The 13,285-nt window shown below is 41.1% G+C and overlaps 1 protein-coding gene across 1 annotated transcript in view; it reads right to left on the minus strand.

The window, feature by feature from the left end:
- Positions 1-13,285, minus strand: part of HSD17B12 (hydroxysteroid 17-beta dehydrogenase 12) — a 147,289-nt gene that overhangs the window by 55,355 nt on the left and 78,649 nt on the right. The window lies entirely within an intron of this gene.

The raw sequence follows: 13,285 nt of genomic DNA on the forward strand, positions 1-13,285 counted from the left end.
CCTATAAATCAATAATGACTACTTTTTAAACCATTAGGTACAAATAATAAAACATGGTTCATACCATAATGTTCTATACTCTTTAAATATCACTGGTTTTGTGACTTTTAATTGCAAACTGATACTTCATAATTTCAAGAAGTCTATGTCATCAAAAATTTTGAAGAGTGATCTATTAAAACAAAAAAATCCATCTTATTAAAATAGAAATAAAATGAATATGATCATATTGGAATTTAGCAGCTTGGTTAACAGTGAATAGTCACTACATTGAAAAAAGCCACACAAAATGCGCAGTAACAGAGTTACAAAGTGACACAAGAAAGACCTCAGTGTTCTACTTCATACAGGGCTATTCGGGTCCAAACAGAGCTAAGGGAAACCACAGATCCAGAAATGAGACCCTGGAGGTGGTTCCCACCATGACTCAGAGGAAACAAATCTGACTAGGATCCATGAAGACGCAGATTCAATTCCTGGCCTCCTTCAGCGGGTTATGGATCCGGCCTTGCGTGACCTGTAGTGTAGGTCATAGATGTGGCTTGGATCTGGTGTGGCTGTGGCTGTAGTGTTAAGTGGGCAGCTGTAGCTTCAATTCGACCCCTAAGCCTGGGAACCTTCGTATGATGTGGGTGCGGCCCTAAAAAGCCAAAAAAAAAAAGAAAAAGAAAAAGAAAGAAAGAGAAAAAGAAATGAGACCCTAGAGAACCCAAACTCATCTGCAGGAACGTGTCATGCTGACTTCTGTCTTCACTAGGGAGACGCTTTGAGAAGACGGCATGGACTGCGAGGTCACCCAAATATGGGTACCAGTGTCACTTCCACACTTATTTGCTAAATGACTTTGAGCAAGTCATGTATCCTTTCTGGACCTCCGCATCCTCCTGTGAAAACGAGGGTGATAATATTCACCTGAGGGCTGTCAGCAGGAAGGTATCAAAATACTACCTTTAGCACCATCAACACTACCATGTGCGGGCATCCAGGAGGCACTTCAGAAAGTCTCTCTCTCCTCAGCGAACCCTACTCTCCCTTCACTTAGTGAAGTTCCCTTGGCTAAGGATGCTTATTCTTTGGAACTTGATGAGAATGCAAAGGAATTAATTTAAAAATCCAGCTTCAAAAATAACATCTTCTTCATTCGAAGTCAATCCTGGCTCATCCTAGAATATGCAGCATTAACTCACACAGGAGGTTTCCATTCCTGATCTAAAAGGACTTATGTCTAAAACTAAAGAGCTGGTTCACAAGAGATTTGATTCTCAGTTGGACTCAATGAAAAGTATCAACTCTAGATAAGAATCCTTGAATAAACTAGAGAGGATAATAACTGACTTGGAAAATACCTTCTCTGGTGTTAAAGGTATACCTACCACTCCCATATAAATGAGTTATTTTATGTGTTCACGTAATGGCCAGCCAGACACAGCGCTGTCATGGTCCAACATGTCCTACGGAATTCACCACAAGTAAGTGAAGAGCTCTGCCTTTCTTTATTAGAGTCACCAATTCACAAGAAAAAAGACCAAAATCAAAAGACTGAAGGATAACTTTTATTAAATGTTAAACCTTATTCCAAGGATAAAATAAGATAAAATGCATCTATTTATTTGAGAAAAGCAAAGTCTGTTTCCACACGAGCATACTGACATTTAGGAAAATTTCTCTCTAGCAATAAAAGCTACTTCACAACTACTGAATCAAATTTACTTTTAGATCTCACAGGATTTGGTGAATGTACTTATATGGCACAGTGTTATATAGATACGTGGCTAAAAAAAATTTCAGAGATCCTTTTGGAAAGAACATTACTGAAGAAGAACCCTTCAGTAAGCTCTTTCTCCTGTCTTCACATTAGGATAAGTAGAATGGCTTCTGATGCACGTTTTTCAAGATAAATTTAAAAATCTGAACTTATACCTAAATTACCCTGAATCATGTTCTATTCCAGTTAACAAGAGTTTTTGTTGGTTTTTTTTTTTTCCTTTTAACATTAAGTCGGATCCTGTCACCCCCTCCTTACAAATCTCCAGAGGATTCCATCTCACTTACAGTAAGAACCAAAGTCTTCAGCAACAGCCTGATACTGAACACACCTCTACCTACTTATGTCCAGTTGCTCCCAGGAGTCCTAGCAGTTCTTAAAATACAGAATGTTCTCCAGATACACTCAAGGCTTTGGCACTTACTGTACCCTCTCCCTGGAATGCTCTTCCGCATCCTTTGTCTTTGCTGAGTCTTCAAGCAAATGTCACCATCTGAGAGAAGACTTCACTGATCACCTTTCAAAAAATGTAACCACTCCTTCCCAGCTCTCCTTGTTCCCCTTTCTTGCTTTATTTCATTCCATCACACTTACCACTATGTATTTTAATCATGCATGTGTTTGTTGTCTGTCAACTGCTCCCACTAGAATGACACTTTGTGAAGATAAGGGCTTGGATCTGTTTTAGTCAGTGGCTCAACAATGTCACCGAGGCTCCAGGGCCTTTCTTCCCTCCTCTCTTATTCCCCTAGGCTGGCTCCTCTCTTGGCTTCAAGAGGGCCACTCCCATTTCAAGCATCCATGCACCAATGTTCAGAGGCAGAAATCCAGCTTGTAATATGTCCCTTTCATAGTGAAGAAAACTTCCCCAGGAGAATCCAGCAGAGTTCCCTCACATTTTCTTTCCACAGGATTATGGGAAATATTCTGGGAAAGGCTAATATGAACTGGACTTCATGAACTGCGCCCACCACTACCACCAAGGTGGGCGAGTCAAAAATAGGTAAGAAGAAGACAGGAGATGCCTCTCTCTGGGCTAAGGCAATTGGAAGAGATTATGCTGGATGTTCTAAAAGGCTGAGGTGGGCAATAGCTGGCTTCCTCGGGAACTGGGAAAATAAATCCAGGCATCTTCTCCCTTCCCAGAGCCCATCGGCCCTCCTCTGACCCTGCCAAAAGAAGCCAACACAGATGAACAAGAATCCTCAATGTTAAACATCAGTACAAAGATGTAAGAAGCACCTGGAACAAAAGTGGGGACCACATACTCATAACACAGACTCCATTTTCACCTTCACCACCTCCCCTACCCAAGGCTCTTCATAAGACCATCAGTCCACAACTCAGCAACTGCCCACTGCTGGGGAAGAGTAAGAACTTTACCAAACCCTTCAGAGACATACTTTTGAATACTCCGATCCTTGCTCACCACAAAGGCCCTTGAGATGACAGCTTCCATGAGATGTTTCCTCTAGGACAGGAGCTGTGCTAAATTAAAATCAATACCCTACAAGTGTGTGTGGGATAGCGATACACAAACAAGTGAATTTGAAGGCTGCACTGAAAAGAGATGAGCATCTCAATTGCCCCTTCAAGGAACTCCTAGTTGGCCCAGCTGCTGGGGTATCATCAGGAGACAGCTTTCAGATATCAGCCCCTTTAGGGAACTGCCTCAGCCTCAGAGAGTTGTCTGAACCAAGAGCATGTCTCCCTCAAGATGTCCACATCCAATAAGTGATTAAGGTGAAAATAAAACCATTGGACAGCTTTTACTAACCAGGTTCTGATTCCAAAAGTACAGTCTATTTCCTATTTTCTTGTTCTTTCAAAATGTTCCAGTTTTAATTGTTCTAACTTTATGTTTCACTATTTCTAGAGGTGCAATGTGCCTTTACTATTACTCTTTTTCAAAAGTTTATTGATTATCCTTCCTTGTCTAGTCTTGGTTTTCACTGGGCTTACATTCCACACTTCAATTAAATATATGAAGAATGACAATGTAGCTTTCCCTCCAGGCTCGTTCTGTTTATTCAGTGTCTCGTAGTAAAATCCAGCATTATAAATTCTTAAAGAAATTAGGAGGTCCCGTCGTGGCGCAGTGGTTGACAAATCCAACTAGGAACCATGAGGTTGCGGGTTCGGTCCCTGCCCTTGCTCAGTGGGTTAATGATCCGGCGTTGCCGTGAGCTGGGGTGTAGATTGCAGACGTGGCTCGGATCCCGCGTTGCTGTGGCTCTGGCGTAGGCCGGTGGCTACAGCTCCGATTAGACCCCTAGCCTGGGAATCTCCATATGCCGCGGGAGCGGCCCAAGAAATAGCCAAAAGACAAATAATAAATAAATAAATATAAATTCTTAAAGAAATTAAAGAACCAGGGAGTTCCCACTGCGGCTTAGCAGTAGCGAATCCGACTAGTATCCATGAGGATTCAGGTTTGATCCCTGGCCTCACTCAGTGGGTTAAGTATCTGGTGTTGCTGTGAGCTGTGGTGTAGGCTGCCAGCTACAGCTCTGATTCAACCCCTAGCCTGGGAACTTCCATAGGCCATGTGTGCAGCCCTAAAAAGAAAAAGAAAAAAAAAAATTAAAGAATAAATAATTAAAGAACTAAAGAACTCCATTATTAGAATACGACACACCATTATGCAACGACACTCCATACTACTGAATATTTGTACTGACTGAAACCATTTAATGATTGAAATTGGATAGCCTAGCATCCTAGCTACCAGCTGTAGTCAAATACAACCATGCGCCCCCTCCCTTTTTGCAGATTGATCTGATTCTGATATGATTCTGATAAAGTCTGGGCCCACTATCTCTTCACCTAGTGGCTAAAACCAAACACTAAGAAGCAAAAGACTCTTTGATGACAGATGTGATCTGTTCAAGGCAGTCAACTCATTAGAAATGGGGGCAGAAAATCGGTTCTGGCTTAAAAAGTGGGCAATGAAGCTAAGAAATACCTGGGCTAATTCTATTCATCCCCTTTTATCTATTATTCCACCGAACCATATAACCCCAATGGCGGAATAACAATGGTGGAATAACAGAAAGCAAGTATTATTCATAAATACAGAGTTATAGCAGTGGGTGTCCTCACTGCCTTGAGTCAGTCCGTCACTTCCAAGCATGAATGCCCTACTCTTGCTCTCACACAACTGATTTTCATTGAAAGCAGCCTGAATGTGGTCAAGGTCAGGTCAGGAATTGACAGAGAAGGAACTTCACCCCTACGGTAGGGTCAAGATGCTGCTAAAACACCTCTCGGTATTAAAACTAACATGAGTTTAGGTTCAAACCTAGAAAGGTCCTGAACATATTCATAAGAGCCTTATGTTTCATTCACTGTGAGGTCTAGATGTCACTTTTCATTTTGTTCAACAAATTGACATCTTTCAAATCTAACAGTTTTTCTCTAAGAATAATTTCCTAAGTCTTGGAAAGACCTTCCTCATTTTCCCCACTGGGTATCTGGGGATATTAGGTCTGAGAATGCTAGAAAAGAAGTCTAATCCACAGAAACACATGTATTAGTTATAATTTTTCTATTAATAACAACCCAAAACAGTATATTGATTCTTCTTTGTCTCCACATCTGCTCTAAATAAACAATCTGCCTTTCTCCCTAAGTTTCAGGTACTATTTATGAAATTCCTGGAGTTCCTGTTGTGCCTCAGCAGAAACAAATCTGGCCAGTGTCCATGAGGACACAGGTTCGATCCCTGGCCTCCCTCAGTGGGTTAAGGCTCCGGCGTCGCCATGAGCTGTGGTGTAGGCCAGGATGTGGCTCAGATCTGGCGTTGCTGTGGCTGTGGTGTAGGCCAGAGGCTACAGCTCCGATTCGACCACTAGCCTGGGAACCTCCATTTGCCATGAATGCGGCGCTAAAAAGACAAAAAAAAAAGAAAAAGAAAAAAAGAAAGAAAAGTAATTCCTGTTACATTCATCCTTCCTCATCTTTTCCATATTAGAAATATATCATCATTTAAGATTCAAGTTGTGTCACCACCTCTGTTGACTGAATTTTCATGATTTCCCATTACCTCCAAGGTAAAGCTACTTAACTTTCTCTCGAAAGTGCTCCTGGATGATTTCTACCTAACCCCATAAAGCACTTCCCGTAATATATTATGCAAAGAGTCTCTACGTCCTAACAAACACATTCTTCGTTATCTTTGTACTCCCAGCACCTAGCACAATGTCTGGCATATAGCAGAGGTCACCCAAATGTTTGTTGAGTGAATAAATATATCTAGGCCAACCCAGCTGATTTAGCGAAATCATCTTCGCAATACGTCTTGAACTCCTCTCTATAGAAATAAAACTACACGCTGATAAGAGATGCCGTTGTGAGCCATAACAACGTAAGGTACTTATTAGGCATTTTAAAGCATTAAGGAAACTGAGAAAAAACCCCGGTCTTGCATGTGTCCTGCGTGATTTGGACTGTAGTCCACATGGGAGCAGAAACATTTTAGAGATATTAGAAACCACCCACTCTCATGAATGACGTATTCCAGGACCCCAGCTCAGGGGCCCAGAGACGAAGGTTTAAGATATCTCAGTCCTGGGACTACTCGGCCTCTCCCCAGTCCTGAAAAGAGATAAACAGGGGGAGAAGAGAGAATGTTGGGGAAATAGTACTATACTCAGTGCCTAACAAGCTTAGCTTCTTAAATTTAAATTTGTCAGATTCAATCTGTGGAGTTTCCATCGTGGCTTAGTGGTAACAAACCTGACCAGTATCCATGAGGATGCGGGTTTGATCCCAGGCCTGGATCAGTGGGTAAAGGATCCGGCGTTGCTGTGGCTGTGGCTGTGGCCGGCAGCTACAGCTCCAATTCCACCTCTAGCCTGGGAACCATCATATGCCACAGGTGCCGCCCTAAAAAAAAAAACAAAAAAAAAAACAAAAAGATTTATTTATTACTTGTATCACTCATGGAGTCAATGCAAAGCATCTCATTCCCTAAATCATCAGGCAGGGGCCATGTCCGTTTTTTTTCTTTACCATTATACACCCAGAGCCCAAGAGTACCTGGTACATGATAGGAGCTCAATAAACACATTTGGACTGATTAAATTCAAGAAGCACACACTGAGTAGTGTCCACATGTCAGATTTTACCTAGAAGATAACAGCAGATACCCTCAAACAGGTCATGGTTTGGTGAAGAACCCAACCGATGTGCTGATAAATAGAAACAAAACGTACAAAGAGAAAGCAATCCTTCTTCTTGCAGAATGGGGTTTTAAATAGGAGGTAACATTGGTGTTGCGTCCTTGAGTAGGAACGGGCTGGGCAGAGAAGCAGAAGCAGGCAAAGGAAGAGAGTGGGGAAAAGAAACAGCACATGGACAGAGCAGGTGGTACACAGGGGGAAGTAGAAAAAAAGATCTATAGAAGGACACTAGTAGGGGCTGTATGCACCAAGACAACAAGCAGGAGCAGCTACATAATGCTTGGGGGCCCAGTGCAAAACAGAAATGCAGGGCCCCTGGTTCAAATATGAAGAATTGCAAGATGGCGACAGCAGAGCATTAAACCAAGGGGCCTTGGGCAGACGCACAGGATATAAACCTGTGAAGGCAGCCCTGTAACAGGCTGACAAGTCGTCCTGTGTGTTACGAGTACGTGGCAGAGGTTCTCAGGCTGGGAAGTGACTTGAGCACATTTGTGTTTAGGAAGCAAATGCTGGGGTGGAGGAGAGGACACAGAGCCTGTGAGCAAAAGTAATGGGCGGCAGGGGAAACGGGAGATGTTGGAGTTAGAGTCTGAGTTAGGGAGAGAGAGGACTCATGGTTCTTATCCATTTGCTCTGCCTAGTTTATGAACTGTCATATCTTAGCTGAAACAGTCTTTGCTGGTTTCGCGTACGAAACCATGCCTATGATGATGTCTCAGAATTTTTAAAATCACATAAAATGCTTCTCTGGGGTTTTTTGTTTGTTTTTTAGTAAAGCAACTTTTTTCTTTTTTTTTCTTTTTTGGCCACCCCTGCGGCATATGGAAGTTCCCAAGCCAGGGGTAGAAACCAAGCCAACTCTGTAACCTAGGCCATAGGTGTGGCAATGCCAGATCCTTAACCTGCTGCACCACAGCAGGAACTCCAAGAAACTTTTTCTAGAGGTGGCTTACTTCTCTTTGTTGGCTTGAGAAATGAAGTTGTAGCCCTTCTCTTGGTACCCAGAGAGGATCCACAGAGGCTCAAGTCCGTGGTCAGCCCTCTGTATCTACGGATTCAACCAGTCAATACATGATGCTGTGGCTGGTTGAATCCACGATACGGAACCTGTGGATACAGAGGTCCAGGGATACTACCAATAAGATCCGGGCCACAGTTGACCAATTTTCCACGCAGGAAAACCATGAACTAAAAATCAAGTTGAAAATCAAAAGTGATATTTTTGGAACCCAACTTTCCATAATATTTCTCCTTTCTTCTTACAAAGAGAACGATAGCTAGAATTAATTAGAGGTCAAACATCTCACAGTACCTTTCTTCTAAAAATGCTGATTACGTTACTTTTTTTAAAAAAATGACCTCTTTTTATATTCAACCTGTCACTTTGTTCTTACAAGATTCCACTCTGGCTTTGTGAAATCTTGCCACAAGGAAAAGTATTCTTTTCGTGATCTGGGTCTCTCACTTTGGTATTTAAAAAAAAGGGAAGCTTAACAGTCACTTTTATTTCTTTAAAGACAAAATAAAACTAGGAACTTTTGAAAAAAGTTACCATAGATTCAAAATATCAGTATTGAAATGAGTATTTATTTAATGGCAATTCATGATTTAAAGATCAATATAGTTCAACATTTTGCCATGAGTAGAACCATTTTTCTGTTCAACACACACACCTCTTTTAAAATGTTAAAAGAGAAGTTCCCATCATGGCTCAGCAGAAACAAATCTGTCTGGCATCCATGAGGATACAGGTTCGATCCCTGACCTCGATCAGTGGGTTAAGGATCCAGTTTTCACACATTATACCAAAGTAAAAAGCAAAAGTGCTTGATTTAGAGCTTCCTCCAATACTGTTTTGGTTTTTGGGGGGTTTTTTTGGTTTGTTTGTTTGTTTTGCTTTTTAGGGCCACATGTGCAGCATATGGAGGTTCCCAGGTCAAATCAGAGCTACAGCTGCCAGCCAATGCCACAGCCACAGCAATGCAGGATCCAAGTCGTGTCTGCGACCTACACCACAGCTCATGGCAACGCCAGATCCTTAACCCACTGAGTGAGGCCAGGGATCAAACCCACATCTTCATGGATACCACTCGGGTTTATTACCACCGAGCCACAATGGAAACTCCAAAGTTTCCTCCAATACTCTTGGAACTAAGGATAAGAACCTGACACAAATCATCCTGACTCGAGGATGGCCAAAAGAACTGAGAGGTACCATGTAAAATGCATAGGTTGCAGTTGACATTCTACCAACTAAACAGAAGAAATAACTATTGTAGTTATCAATTACTGAAAATCAATTAGATGCCAAAAAGTCTACTAAATGACATCATGTCACCTAATCGGCCCAAGAATTTAGTGGTATCCTGCTGAAACTTGCAAATGATTATGCTCGTAAATTTCAGTTTTCATCATGTAAAAGATCATCATTTACTTATGGTTTTTTTAATTTTTAAAATAATCTCAAGAAAAGTTGCAAATGTTGTACAAGGAACTAACTCTTTCTCCTGAACTATATTTCATTCCTTTACTAAGAAGACACCATCACCCATTAAGACTTCAGTGCAGCAGCTCTCAAACTGCAGTCCAGGACCCTGAGGGTTCCTGAGAGTCAAAAGTACTAAGACATGATTTGGCTTCTTAGTGTGGGGACAACTGCACCAATGATACAAAAGCAACGGTGGGTAGAACTGCTAGAATTGTAACAGGAAGCAAAGTAGTAGCACCCAACTATATTAAAAGTCCCTGTATTCTTCACATAATGGCAGTAAAAAAGAAAAAATGTCCTTTTCCTTTAAGAATGTCTCCTGATGAAGTAAAAGAATTAATTTTATTAAATCTCTACCCTTGTGTACATGTCTTTTTAATGTTCTCTCTTTTTTTTCTTTTCCTTTTTGTCTTTTTAGGGCCACACCCGCAGCATATGGAAGTTCCCAGGCCAGGGGTCGAACTGGAGCTCCAGCTCCAGCCTACACCAGAGACCACAGCAACACCAGATCCGAGCAGCATCTGCGACCTACAGCACAGCTCACAGCAATGGCAAATCCTTAGCCCACTGAGTGGGGCCAGGGATTGAACCTGCATCCTCATAGTCGGGTTCGTTACTGCTGAACCCCGACAGGAACTCCTCTTTTTAATGTTCTGTGTGACAAAATGCATGAAGCACTTTTTCTGTGTACCTAATACAATGGCCTTCTTGAGAAAAAGCATGTGCAACTAATTCGTCAGCTGAATGAGCGCCCCCCCCCCCCTTTTCTTAATGGAGCATCATTTTACTTCAAAGAACAGCTGACAGAAAAATTATGCTTATTCAAATTTGGCAGACAAATCCTAAAAAATGAATGAAGTGAGACTGTCACTTCAAGAAAAAAAAAGCAACAGTAGTTGTTGTCCATGATAAAATTTGAGATTTTAGGTGAAAATTAGGATTTTGGAAAATCTGTATCTACCATTATGAGCCTGAAGGAAAAGATTTTTCTGATAAGATTAGGGGAAATATAAATAATTGTAATGTTTCTGGTACTGTGTCAACATGTGTTAAGATCTGCAAAACTCAAGAACCAATATTTTCCAATGACCAATTCATATGCTGGACCGAAAAATCGATTCAAAATATGAGGTAGACAAATGGATGTTCAGGTAATTGTATGAGGAGTTCCCATTGTAGCTCAGCAGGTTAAGAACATGACATAGTCTGTAAGGATGCGGGTTCGATCCCTTGCCTCTCTTAGTGGGTTAAGGATCTGGTGTGGCTTCAAGCTGCGGCATAGGTCACAGATGGCAGCTCAGATCTGGTGTTGTCATTGCTGTGGCTATGGCATAGGCCTAAGCTGCAGTTCCGACTCCTAGCCCTGGAACTTCCAAATGCCACGGGTGCGGCTGTTAAAAGAAAAAAAAAAAAAAAGGTAATTGTATAAAAAATTCATTAATACATTTTCAGACTCCATACTGCATCTAACTTTCAAGAAAACTCCACTTAAGGAGTTTTGATGTAGTATCAAAGAAAAACATCCACACTTAGCTGAAGAGGCTACTAAATAAAATTATTTTCTCTTTTCCAATTACATATCTGTAAAATCAGACTTTCTTCCTATACTTCAACCAAAATATCTTGGGAAACTGAATGCAGTATCAGATCTGCAAATGCAACTATCTTCTATGCCAGATATTAAAGAGATTTGCCAAAATGTAAAATAATGCCATCTTCTCGCTGAATCTTGTTTTGTTTCAGAATACACAGTTATTTTTCTTATAAAATATATCATGTTGGGGTTCCTGTCATGGTGCAGCGGAAACAAATCTGACTAGGAACCGAGAGGTTGCAGGTTTGATCCCTGGCCTCGATCAGTGGGCTAAGGATCCGGCGTTGCCGTGAACTGCAGTGTACAGTGTACGTTGCAGACATGGCTCGGATCTGGCGTTGCTGTGGCTCTGACGCAGGCCGGCAGCTACAGCTCCGATTAGACCCCTAGCCTGGGAACCTCCATAGGCCGCAGGTGCAGCCCTAAAAAGACAAAAAAAAATAAATAAAATAAATATATATATATGTATGTGTGTGTATAATGTTGCCATAGAATGAGTCAGTGCTACTATTTTTATATGAACTAAATATTTTTAAAAATTAGTTTGAATTTCTAACACAACAAACAATGACAGCTGTATCGATATTTAAAAAAAGCTCTTTGGGGTGCTCAATAGTTTTTAAGAGTATAAAGGGGTCCTGAGACTAAAAACACTTGAGAGTGTTCCTTTGGTAATATTTCCCACAAAGCTGGTCTCCTGTATATTCTATAACCATCAAATCAAAAAATTTACCTTGCTACATTCCCATCTTCTAATTCTTGGAGTCTGTTCAAATTTCATCAATTGTCCCAACAATGTCCTTAGAGCAGAAGGATTCAAATCAGAATCACCCGTCGCACTTAACTGCCATGGTTGTTTAGTCTCTTTCAATTGAGAACAGTTTTCCAGTCTTTTCCTGACCTCTATGACTTTCACACTTTGAAGGTCACAGGCCAGTGTCTTGTAGAATAGCCTTCAGTTGAGACTTGTATGTTGCCTCATGACCCGATTCAGGTTATACGTACATCCTTGGTGGGAGGATCGCACACATGAAATTGTGTTTCATTGTATCCTATCAGTTGTTCCTTTTCCAGTGAAGATGACGCTTGCTCTCTTTAAGGTGGTGTCTGCCTGGTTCTCCACTGTAAGGTTACTGTTTTCTCCTAGGTAATTAACAAGTGTTTTGGAAATTTGCAGAGAGCCATTTTGAGGCTACGTAAAATCCCATTTCTCGTCAAAATTTCAATGTATTCCTTTCTCACTATTAGTATAGGCTTATAATTTCCTATTTTATTCAGCAGATTATAATTTCTTTCTATCATTTTAAGTTTAATGTTCACTGTATCCCAGATTCAAATAATGGGAAGGAACCCCCTCAAGCTGGCTTCTGTGTCTTTCTGACATGTCCCCATGATTCTTTGAATACGTTCTTGCTTTCTGGCACACGAAGATCTTCCAGGCTCACTTTCTATGCTCCTTGCCCCAGCCCTGGAACTAGCCACTTCTCTCAGGAGCCCTGGATCCTTTATTAGAAAACAGTGTCTAGAAACTAAAATCTGGGTCCTAAGTTTGCTTGTTGTGAGTGGGGTCTTGCTGCTCCCAGGAAAGACCATAAGCTTTGGCAACCAGCTTTGTGCAGTGTCGCACATATCGGGTAGCGTCCCACAGAGGACTTAATTGCCGCTGAGAGACACAACCTACGAGGCTTCGAGGGAGGAGGCAAAGATGCAGTGCTTAGGCCTGGGGGTTCTTCTCCAGAGCTTGGAACATTGTAAATCATCTTAGATACTACATATGTAAATGGATTTGATATTTAATGTGTAATAAAGGCTGATAAAACACTGGAATCTAAGCCTTAGTTTAAGAAGGAATAGCTTTATTTGTGGCCTTCACTTGATAGTTAAGTCTAAAAACATATTGAGCTGTATAGGGCAAACAAGCTCTTGGTTACTTATGGAATTCCAGGCTAAAGATATATATACACCACTTCACACTTTGCTCAAAGCATTTCCAGAAAGTATACCAAATAGCTATTGAAAAGTCGATCCTATTTGCCCACAAAAACAATTTTGTAATTGGAATTTCTGTTACTGCAGTCAATCGTAGCTAAGCCCAATAATGTAACATAAATACATAAACATATAATACCATTAGCCCCCATAATAATTTAAAACAGTACAGTTATGCTCCCAATTACTGACTGTCTTAGGGACCCAATTTAAAAGGATATATTTAGCATATAAAAAAGTAAATATCATATCATAAATTTGGC

The sequence above is a fragment of the Phacochoerus africanus genome, chromosome 4, assembly GCF_016906955.1.
Source record: "Phacochoerus africanus isolate WHEZ1 chromosome 4, ROS_Pafr_v1, whole genome shotgun sequence".
Lineage (NCBI taxonomy): Eukaryota > Metazoa > Chordata > Mammalia > Artiodactyla > Suidae > Phacochoerus > Phacochoerus africanus.